A 10,119-nucleotide genomic window follows, 5' to 3' on the forward strand; every position below is an offset into this window, starting at 1 on the left:
GGGACTCCCCTGCAGGGATTTGAACTTTCGAAAGCCGTGCCCGCGGTTGGGACGTGGTTGATTGTGTTCTGTTTGCTTGTTTGTCTTGTTTCGGTAGAGCCGGGAGACGAGTTCGCTAACGAGGAGCCTGTTGAGTTTGCTTTCGAGGATCCAGTCAACTCTGACAACTTTGCAGGCAAGATGATCATACCCTCGAAATCACTACTATCTTTGCTTTGCTAGATGCTCGCTCTTTTGCTATGCCAATGCTACGATGCCTACCACTTGCTTTCAAGCCTACCAAATTGCCATGTCAAACTTCTAACCCACCATGTCCTAGCAAACCGTTGATTGGCTATGTTACCGCTTTGCTCAGCCCCTCTTATAGCGTTGCTAGTTGCAGGTGAAGATTGGAGACTGTTCCTTGTTGGAACATTTATTTACTTGTTGGGATAACATTATATTGCCATGTTATCTTAATGCATCTATATACTTGGTAAAGGGTGGAAGGCTCAGCCTCTCGCCTAGTGTTTTGTTCCACTCTTGCCGCCCTAGTTTCCGTCATATCGGTGTTATGTTCCCGGATTTTGCGTTCCTTACGCGGTTGGGTTATAATGGGAACCCCTTGATAGTTCGCCTTGATTAAAGCTTTTCCAGCAATGCCCAACCTTGGTTTTACCATTTGCCACCTAGCCTCTTTTTCCCTTGGGTTTCCGGAGCCCGAGGGTCATCTTATTTTAAACCCCTCCCCCCGGGCCAGTGCTCCTTTGAGTGTTGGTCCACCTGTCAGCTGCCGGTGGCCACCAGGGGTAACTCTGGGCTAGCCTACCCGTACCTAAGACAATCTGAGTGTGCCCTGAGAAAGAGATATGTGCAGCTCCTATCGAGATTTGTCGGCACATTCGGGCGGTGTTACTGGATTTGTTTTAACCTGTCGAAGTGTCTTGAAGAACCGAGATACCGAGTCTGATCGGAACGTCTCGGGAGGAGGTCTATTCCTTCGTTGACCGTGATAGCTTGTCATGGGCTAAGTTGGGACTCCCCTGCAGGGATTTGAACTTTCAAAAGCCGTGCCCGCGGTTATGGGCAGATGGGAATTTGTTAATGTCCGGTTGTAGATAACTTGAACCTTAACTTAATTAAAATGAATCAACAGTGTGAGTTACCGTGATGGTCTCTTCTCGGCGGAGTCCGGGAAGTGAACACGGTGTTGGAGTAATGCTTGCGCAGGTTGCCCTCTAGTTGTAACGCCCCGAGACCGATGTGCCAGGTGTCCTCCAGTTATTCACTGTTGTTTCCTTGTCATTGCTTGCGTGTCATGCATTGCATATCATGTCATCATGTGCATTTCATTTGCATACGTGTTCGTCTCATGCATCCGAGCATTTTCCCCGTTGTCCGTTTTGCATTCCGGCGTTCCGTTCTCCTCCGGTGGTCATTTCTACCTTCTTCTCGTGTGTGGGGATTAAAAATTTCCGGATTGGACCGAGACTTGTCATGCGGCCTTGGTTCACTACCGGTAGACCGCCTGTCAAGTTTAGTTCTATTTGGACTTCGTTTGATGCTCCAACGGTTAACCGAGGGACCGAAAAGGCCTCGTGTGTGTTGCAGCCCAACACCCTTCCAATTTGGCCCAAAACCCACCTAAACCTGCTCCATCATCTCGGTCGTTGGATCACGATCGTGTGGCCGAAAACCGCACCTCATTTGGACTCTCCTAGCTCCCTCTACCTATATATATGTGGCCATCCCCGAAATTTTCGCGGATGAACCCTAGCCCCGCTCTTCTCGCATCGCCGGACATGTCCATCCGGTCGCCGACATGTGCGCGCCGCCGCCACCTCACCTGGACCAATCCGGAGCCGCCACGTCGCCACGCCGCCGCTCCTCAGCCACACGCGGAGCGCCACCTGGCCGGCCACCGCGCCCCACTTCGCCCCCGCGCCCGCCGGCCCGCGGAACCCAGATCGGGCCCGCGCGAGCCCAACTCATCGCCGCCGCGCGCCGGGAGCCCGAGGCGTCCCGCTCCTTGTGCCCGAGCCCCGCCGCCTCCATGAAGCGCCGCCGCCGGAGTTTTTCCGCCGTCCACGCGCCGCCCTTCGTCCTCCTCCCCACGCCTCAAGTCCGGCCCGCCGCCGCTCGTCTCCGGCGGAGCTCGCCGCCGTCCACCGAGCTTGCGCCGCTCCGACCCGCCGCCTCCAAGCTCGCCGCGGTCGCCGCCCCCGCCGCCAACCTTCTCCGGCCGGAGTCCCCAAGTTCGGCGACGTTCCGAGCTCCCTCCGGTGATCCTCGAAATGTGTGCGTCGCCGGAACCCTAGCCGGCCCTCTCCTCCACAGATCGGGATCAGATCCACCACCTCGCCGATCCAAACGCCCGCGCCCATCCCCGGATCTCTCCGTCCCGGATATCCTCATCCCGCGTTGACTTTCGCGGAGGTATAAATTCCACTAAGTCCCCGAAATTCCCAGATCCACATGCCCATGTTCATCGCCTCATAACCTTGCATCCATAGCTCCGATTCATGCATATGGCATATCAAAATGTTCATCTCAGAGAGTACATCATTTCATCTCATTGCATCATTTTCATTTGAGCTCATCTTGATGCCCGAAATGATGTTGGAAGAGTGCTACTTGAGATAATTGTCAGATCTGCTGCTCCATTTAGATATTTGTCATTTTTGCCATGATTATTGTGTGCATGATATGCCCATGAGCTCTACATATGTTTTGTTAAGGGTTTTGCCATCTATCCAGAGGTGCAACCCATGTATTTTTGTGATGTGTGTGGTGACTAGCACAAGCTTACAAAGTGAGGCACTTGGTAATGCTGATTTCAGGGACTTAGCATTTCCACAGTCCTTGAGCTGTTTATCTCATATGGCCATATGTTCATGTTGTTTCCTAGTGATCCGTGCCTCTTTTGAGGATGATCAGTAAGGATGTTTTGTTAATCTTGTAGCGCTCTATCCATCCATGTCTTTGTTGCAATTTTGGAGCACCCTAGCTTGAGTCAATCGAGCTCTACTTTTGCCATTTTGTGAATCTGGGCAGATTGTCTACTTGTTAGCGATTTTGCCGAGGATGTTGTAGTTGATCCGTGCATGATATACTATTGTTCATGCCATGTCTAGCTTGCATTTTGTGTATTCTTGATGGTGTATGCTTAGATTATCATGACTTGCTCTGTGGTGAGTGCATCGAGCTCGTAAACATGCCTACTTGATAACTGTTTCAGCATGCTCCAGTTTTCACTAAGTCTGTGATTTGTTTATGTTTTTGCCATGTTCACATGCTTGCAATTGTATTTTCTGATCCCTTTTGGCTCAAGGTCACTAAGGAACTTTTGTTAAGCTCTTTGAGTACTTCCATGACATGCTTTACTTTGCCATGTTCAGGTCCTGTAGCATATAGTTTTCATGCTCCGGAGTGTGCTACCTGATCTGAAATTCCAGGCTTGTGTTAATTTCACTAAGTCTGAGATCTGTTTACCGTTTGCTTTTTGCCATGCTTGTTTGAACCTGTTAATGTATGAATTGGCCGTAGCTCAGTGCTAGAATTTTGTTAAGCATCTTGAATGCATCCCTGCCATGTATTTGTATGTCATGTTTGGGTGCTGTAGCATGTTCATCTCATTACAATTAGATGACTACCTGCTGTAAATCGCAGACCGGTGTCATATTTGAATCGCTTGCCATTTCCAAACCGTAACTCCGATTCCGGTGTTCTTTATATCGTTTTCAAACGTTTTCATCTCATCTTTCCAGTGGAACACTTGGATTCCCAAGTTGGGGCCAGGTTCATGCACCCCTTGTCAAATCTTGCATATGCATCCCGCATCGCATCCCGCATAGCATACCATGTTTGCATCATATTGTTTGAGCCTTGCACGTGGTTGATTGTGTTCTGTTTGCTTGTTTGTATTGTTTCGGTAGAGCCGGCAGACGAGTTCGCTAACGAGGAGCCTGTTGAGTTTGCTTTCGAGGATCCAGTCAACTCTGACAACTTTGCAGGCAAGATGATCATACCCTCGAAATCACTACTATCTTTGCTTTGCTAGATGCTCGCTCTTTTGCTATGCCAATGCTACGATGCCTACCACTTGCTTTCAAGCCTCCCAAATTGCCATGTCAAACTTCTAACCCACCATGTCCTAGCAAACCGTTGATTGGCTATGTTACCGCTTTGCTCAGCCCCTCTTATAGCGTTGCTAGTTGCAGGTGTAGATTGGAGAATGTTCCTTGTTGGAACATTTATTTACTTGTTGGGATAACATTATATTGTCATGTTATCTTAATGCATCTATATACTTGGTAAAGGGTGGAAGGCTCGGCCTCTCGCCTAGTGTTTTGTTCCACTCTTGCCGCCCTAGTTTCCGTCATATCGGTGTTATGTTCCCGGATTTTGCGTTCCTTACGCGGTTGGGTTATAATGGGAACCCCTTGATAGTTCGCCTTGATTAAAGCTTTTCCAGCAATGCCCAACCTTGGTTTTACCATTTGCCACCTAGCCTCTTTTTCCCTTGGGTTTCCGGAGCCCGAGGGTCATCTTATTTTAAACCCCTCCCCCCGGGCCAGTGCTCCTTTGAGTGTTGGTCCACCTGTCAGCTGCCGGTGGCCACCAGGGGCAACTCTGGGCTGGCCTACCCGTACCTAAGACAATCTGAGTGTGCCCTGAGAAAGAGATATGTGCAGCTCCTATCGGGATTTGTCGGCACATTCGGGCGGTGTTGCTGGATTTGTTTTAACCTGTCGAAGTGTCTTGAAGAACCGAGATACCGAGTCTGATCGGAACGTCTCGGGAGGAGGTCTATTCCTTCGTTGACCGTGATAGCTTGTCATGGGCTAAGTTGGGACTCCCCTGCAGGGATTTGAACTTCCAAAAGCCGTGCCCATGGTTATGGGCAGATGGGAATTTGTTAATGTCCGGTTGTAGATAACTTGAACCTTAACTTAATTAAAATGAATCAACAGTGTGAGTTACCGTGATGGTCTCTTCTCGGCGGAGTCCGGGAAGTGAACACGGTGTTGGAGTAATGCTTGCGCAGGTTGCCCTCTAGTTGTAACGCCCCGAGACCGATGTGCCAGGTGTCCTCCAATTATTCGCTGTTGTTGCCTTGTCATTGCTTGCGTGTCATGCATTGCATATCATGTCATCATGTGCATTTCATTTGCATACGTGTTCGTCTCATGCATCCGAGCATTTTCCCCGTTGTCCGTTTTGCATTCCGGCGTTCCGTTCTCCTCCGGTGGTCATTTCTACCTTCTTCTCGTGTGTGGGGATTAAACATTTCCGGATTGGACCGAGACTTGTCATGCGGCCTTGGTTCACTACCGGTAGACCGCCTGTCAAGTTTAGTTCCATTTAGACTTCGTTTGATGCTCCAACGGTTAACCGAGGGACCGAAAAGGCCTCGTGTGTGTTGCAGCCCAACACCCTTCCAATTTGGCCCAAAACCCACCTAAACCTGCTCCATCATCTCGGTCGTTCGATCACGATCGTGTGGCCGAAAACCGCACCTCATTTGGACTCTCCTAGCTCCCTCTACCTATATATATGTGGCCATCCCCAAAATTTTCGCGGATGAACCCTAGCCCCGCTCTTCTCGCATCGCCGAACATGTCCATCCGGTCGCCGACATGTCCGCGCCGCCACCACCTCACCCGGACCAATCCGGAGCCGCCACGTCGCCACGCCGCCGCTCTTCAGCCGCACGCGGAGCGCCACCTGGCCGGCCACCGCGCCCCACTTCGCCCCCGCGCCCGCCGGCCCGCGGAACCCAGATCGGGCTCGCGCGGGCCCAACTCATCGCCGCCGCGCGCCGGGAGCCCGAGGCGTCCCGCTCCTTGCGCCCGAGCCCCGCCGCCTCCATGAAGCGCCGCCGCCGGAGTTTTTCCGTCGTCCGCGCGCCGCCCTTCGTCCTCCTCCCCACGCCTCAAGTCCGGCCCGCCGCCGCTCGTCTCCGGCGGAGCTCGCCGCCGTCCACCGAGCTCGCGCCGCTCCGACCCGCTGCCTCCAAGCTCGCCGCGGTCGCCGCCCCCGCCGCCAACCTTCTCCGGCCGGAGTCCCCAAGTTCGGCGACGTTCCGAGCTCCCTCCGGTGATCCTCGAAATCCATGCGTCGCCAGAACCCTAGCCGGCCCTCTCCTCCACAGATCGGGATCAGATCCACCACCTCGCCGATCCAAACGCCCGCGCCCGTCCCCGGATCTCTCCGTCCCGGATATCCTCATCCCGCATTGACTTTCGCGGAGGTATAAATTCCACTAAGTCCCCGAAATTCCCAGATCCACATGCCCATGTTCATCGCCTCATAACCTTGCATCCATAGCTCCGATTCATGCATATGGCATATCAAAATGTTCATCTCAGAGAGTACATCATTTCATCTCATTGCATCATTTTCATTTGAGCTCATCTTGATGCCCGAAATGCTGTTGGAAGAGTGCTACTTGAGATAATTGTCAGATCTGCTGCTCCATTTAGATATTTGTCATTTTTGCCATGATTATTGTGTGCATGATATGCCCATGAGCTCTACATATGTTTTGTTAAGGGTTTTGCCATCTATCCAGAGGTGCAACCCATGTATTTTTGTGATGTGTGTGGTGACTAGCACAAGCTTACAAAGTGAGGCACTTGGTAATGCTGATTTCAGGGACTTAGCATTTCCACAGTCCTTGAGTTGTTTATCTCATATGGCCATATGTTCATGTTGTTTCCTAGTGATCCGTGCCTCTTTTGAGGATGATCAGTAAGGATGTTTTGTTAATCTTGTAGCGCTCTATCCATCCATGTCTTTGTTTGCAATTTTGGAGCACCCTAACTTGAGTCAATCGAGCTCTACTTTTGCCATTTTGTGAATCTGGGCAGATTGTCTACTTGTTAGCGATTTTGCCGAGGATGTTGTAGTTGATCCGTGCATGATATACTATTGTTCATGCCATGTCTAGCTTGCATTTTGTGTATTCTTGATGGTGTATGCTTAGATTATCATGACTTGCTCTGTGGTGAGTGCATCGAGCTCGTAAACATGCCTACTTGATAACTGTTTCAGCATGCTCCAGTTTTCACTAAGTCTGTGATTTGTTTATGTTTTTGCCATGTTCACATGCTTGCAATTGTATTTTCTGATCCCTTTTGGCTCAAGGTCACTAAGGAACTTTTGTTAAGCTCTTTGAGTACTTCCATGACATGCTTTACTTTGCCATGTTCAGGTCCTGTAGCATATAGTTTTCATGCTCCGGAGTGTGCTACCTGATCTGAAATTCCAGGCTTGTGTTAATTTCACTAAGTCTGAGATCTGTTTACCGTTTGCTTTTTGCCATGCTTGTTTGAACCTGTTAATGTATGAATTGGCCGTAGCTCAGTGCTAGAATTTTGTTAAGCATCTTGAATGCATCCCTGCCATGTATTTATATGTCATGTTTGGGTGCTGTAGCATGTTCATCTCATTACAATTAGATGACTACCTGCTGTAAATCGCAGACCGGTGTCATATTTGAATCGCTTGCCATTTCCAAACCGTAACTCCGATTCCGGTGTTCTTTATATCGTTTTCAAACGTTTTCATCTCATCTTTCCAGTGGAACACTTGGATTCCCAAGTTGGGGCCAGGTTCATGCACCCCTTGTCAAATCTTGCATATGCATCCCGCATCGCATCCCGCATAGCATACCATGTTTGCATCATATTGTTTGAGCCTTGCACGTGGTTGATTGTGTTCTGTTTGCTTGTTTGTCTTATTTCGGTAGAGCCAGCAGACGAGTTCGCTAACGAGGAGCCTGTTGAGTTTGCTTTCGAGGATCCAGTCAACTCTGACAACTTTGCAGGCAAGATGATCATACCCTCGAAATCACTACTATCTTTGCTTTGCTAGATGCTCGCTCTTTTGCTATGCCAATGCTACGATGCCTACCACTTGCTTTCAAGCCTACCAAATTGCCATGTCAAACTTCTAACCCACCATGTCCTAGCAAACCGTTGATTGGCTATGTTACCGCTTTGCTCAGCCCCTCTTATAGCGTTGCTAGTTGCAGGTGTAGATTGGAGACTGTTCCTTGTTGGAACATTTATTTACTTGTTGGGATAACATTATATTGTCATGTTATCTTAATGCATCTATATACTTGGTAAAGGGTGGAAGGCTCGGCCTCTCGCCTAGTGTTTTGTTCCACTCTTGCCGCCCTAGTTTCCGTCATATCGGTGTTATGTTCCCGGATTTTGCGTTCCTTACGCGGTTGGGTTATAATGGGAACCCCTTGATAGTTCGCCTTGATTAAAGCTTTTCCAGCAATGCCCAACCTTGGTTTTACCATTTGCCACCTAGCCTCTTTTTCCCTTGGGTTTCCGGAGCCCGAGGGTCATCTTATTTTAAACCCCTCCCCCCGGGCCAGTGCTCCTTTGAGTGTTGGTCCACCTGTCAGCTGCCGGTGGCCACCAGGGGCAACTCTGGGCTGGCCTACCCGTACCTAAGACAATCTGAGTGTGCCCTGAGAAAGAGATATGTGCAGCTCCTATCGGGATTTGTCGGCACATTCGGGCGGTGTTGCTGAATTTGTTTTAACCTGTCGAAGTGTCTTGAAGAACCGAGATACCGAGTCTGATCGGAACGTCTCGGGAGGAGGTCTATTCCTTCGTTGACCGTGATAGCTTGTCATGGGCTAAGTTGGGACTCCCCTGCAGGGATTTGAACTTTCAAAAGCCGTGCCCACGGTTATGGGCAGATGGGAATTTGTTAATGTCCGGTTGTAGATAACTTGAACCTTAACTTAATTAAAATGAATCAACAGTGTGAGTTACCGTGATGGTCTCTTCTCGACGGAGTCCGGGAAGTGAACACGGTGTTGGAGTAATGCTTGCGCAGGTTGCCCTCTAGTTGTAACGCCCCGAGACCGATGTGCCAGGTGTCCTCCAGTTATTCGCTGTTGTTGCCTTGTCATTGCTTGCGTTTCATGCATTGCATATCATGTCATCATGTGCATTTCATTTGCATACGTGTTCGTCTCATGCATCCGAGCATTTTCCCCGTTGTCCGTTTTGCATTCCGGCGTTCCGTTCTCCTCCGGTGGTCATTTCTACCTTCTTCTCGTGTGTGGGGATTAAACATTTCCGGATTGGACCGAGACTTGTCATGCGGCCTTGGTTCACTACCGGTAGACCGCCTGTCAAGTTTAGTTCCATTTAGACTTCGTTTGATGCTCCAACGGTTAACCGAGGGACCGAAAAGGCCTCGTGTGTGTTGCAGCCCAACACCCTTCCAATTTGGCCCAAAACCCACCTAAACCTGCTCCATCATCTCGGTCGTTCGATCAGGATCGTGTGGCCGAAAACCGCACCTCATTTGGACTCTCCTAGCTCCCTCTACCTATATATATGTGGCCATCCCCGAAATTTTCGCGGATGAACCCTAGCCCCGCTCTTCTCGCATCGCCGGACATGTCTAGCTTGCATTTTGTGTATTCTTGATGGTGTATGCTTAGATTATCATGACTTGCTCTGTGGTGAGTGCATCGAGCTCGTAAACATGCCTACTTGATAACTGTTTCAGCATGCTCCAGTTTTCACTAAGTCTGTGATTTGTTTATGTTTTTGCCATGTTCACATGCTTGCAATTGTATATCCTGATCCCTTTTGGCTCAAGGTCACTAAGGAACTTTTGTTAAGCTCTTTGAGTACTTCCATGCCATGCTTTACTTTGCCATGTTCAGGTCCTGTAGCATATAGTTTTCATGCTCCGGAGTGTGCTACCTGATCTGAAATTCCAGGCTTGTGTTAATTTCACTAAGCCTGAGATCTGTTTACCGTTTGCTTTTTGCCATGCTTGTTTGAACCTGTTAATGTATGAATTGGCCGTAGCTCAGTGCTAGAATTTTGTTAAGCATCTTGAATGAATCCGTGCCATGTATTTTGATGCCATGTTTGGGTGCTGTAGCATGTTCATCTCATTGCAATTAGATGGCTACCTGCTGTAAATCACAGACTGGTGTCATATTTGAATCGCTTGCCATTTCCAAACCGTAACTCCGATTCCGGCGTTCTTTATATCGTTTTCAAGCGATTTCACCTCATCTTTCCAGTGGCACACTTTGAATTCCAAGTTGAGGCCAGGTTCATGAATTCCTTGTCAAATCTTGCATAT

The sequence above is a fragment of the Triticum dicoccoides genome, chromosome 4A, assembly GCF_002162155.2.
Source record: "Triticum dicoccoides isolate Atlit2015 ecotype Zavitan chromosome 4A, WEW_v2.0, whole genome shotgun sequence".
Classification (NCBI taxonomy): Eukaryota; Viridiplantae; Streptophyta; class Magnoliopsida; order Poales; family Poaceae; genus Triticum; species Triticum dicoccoides.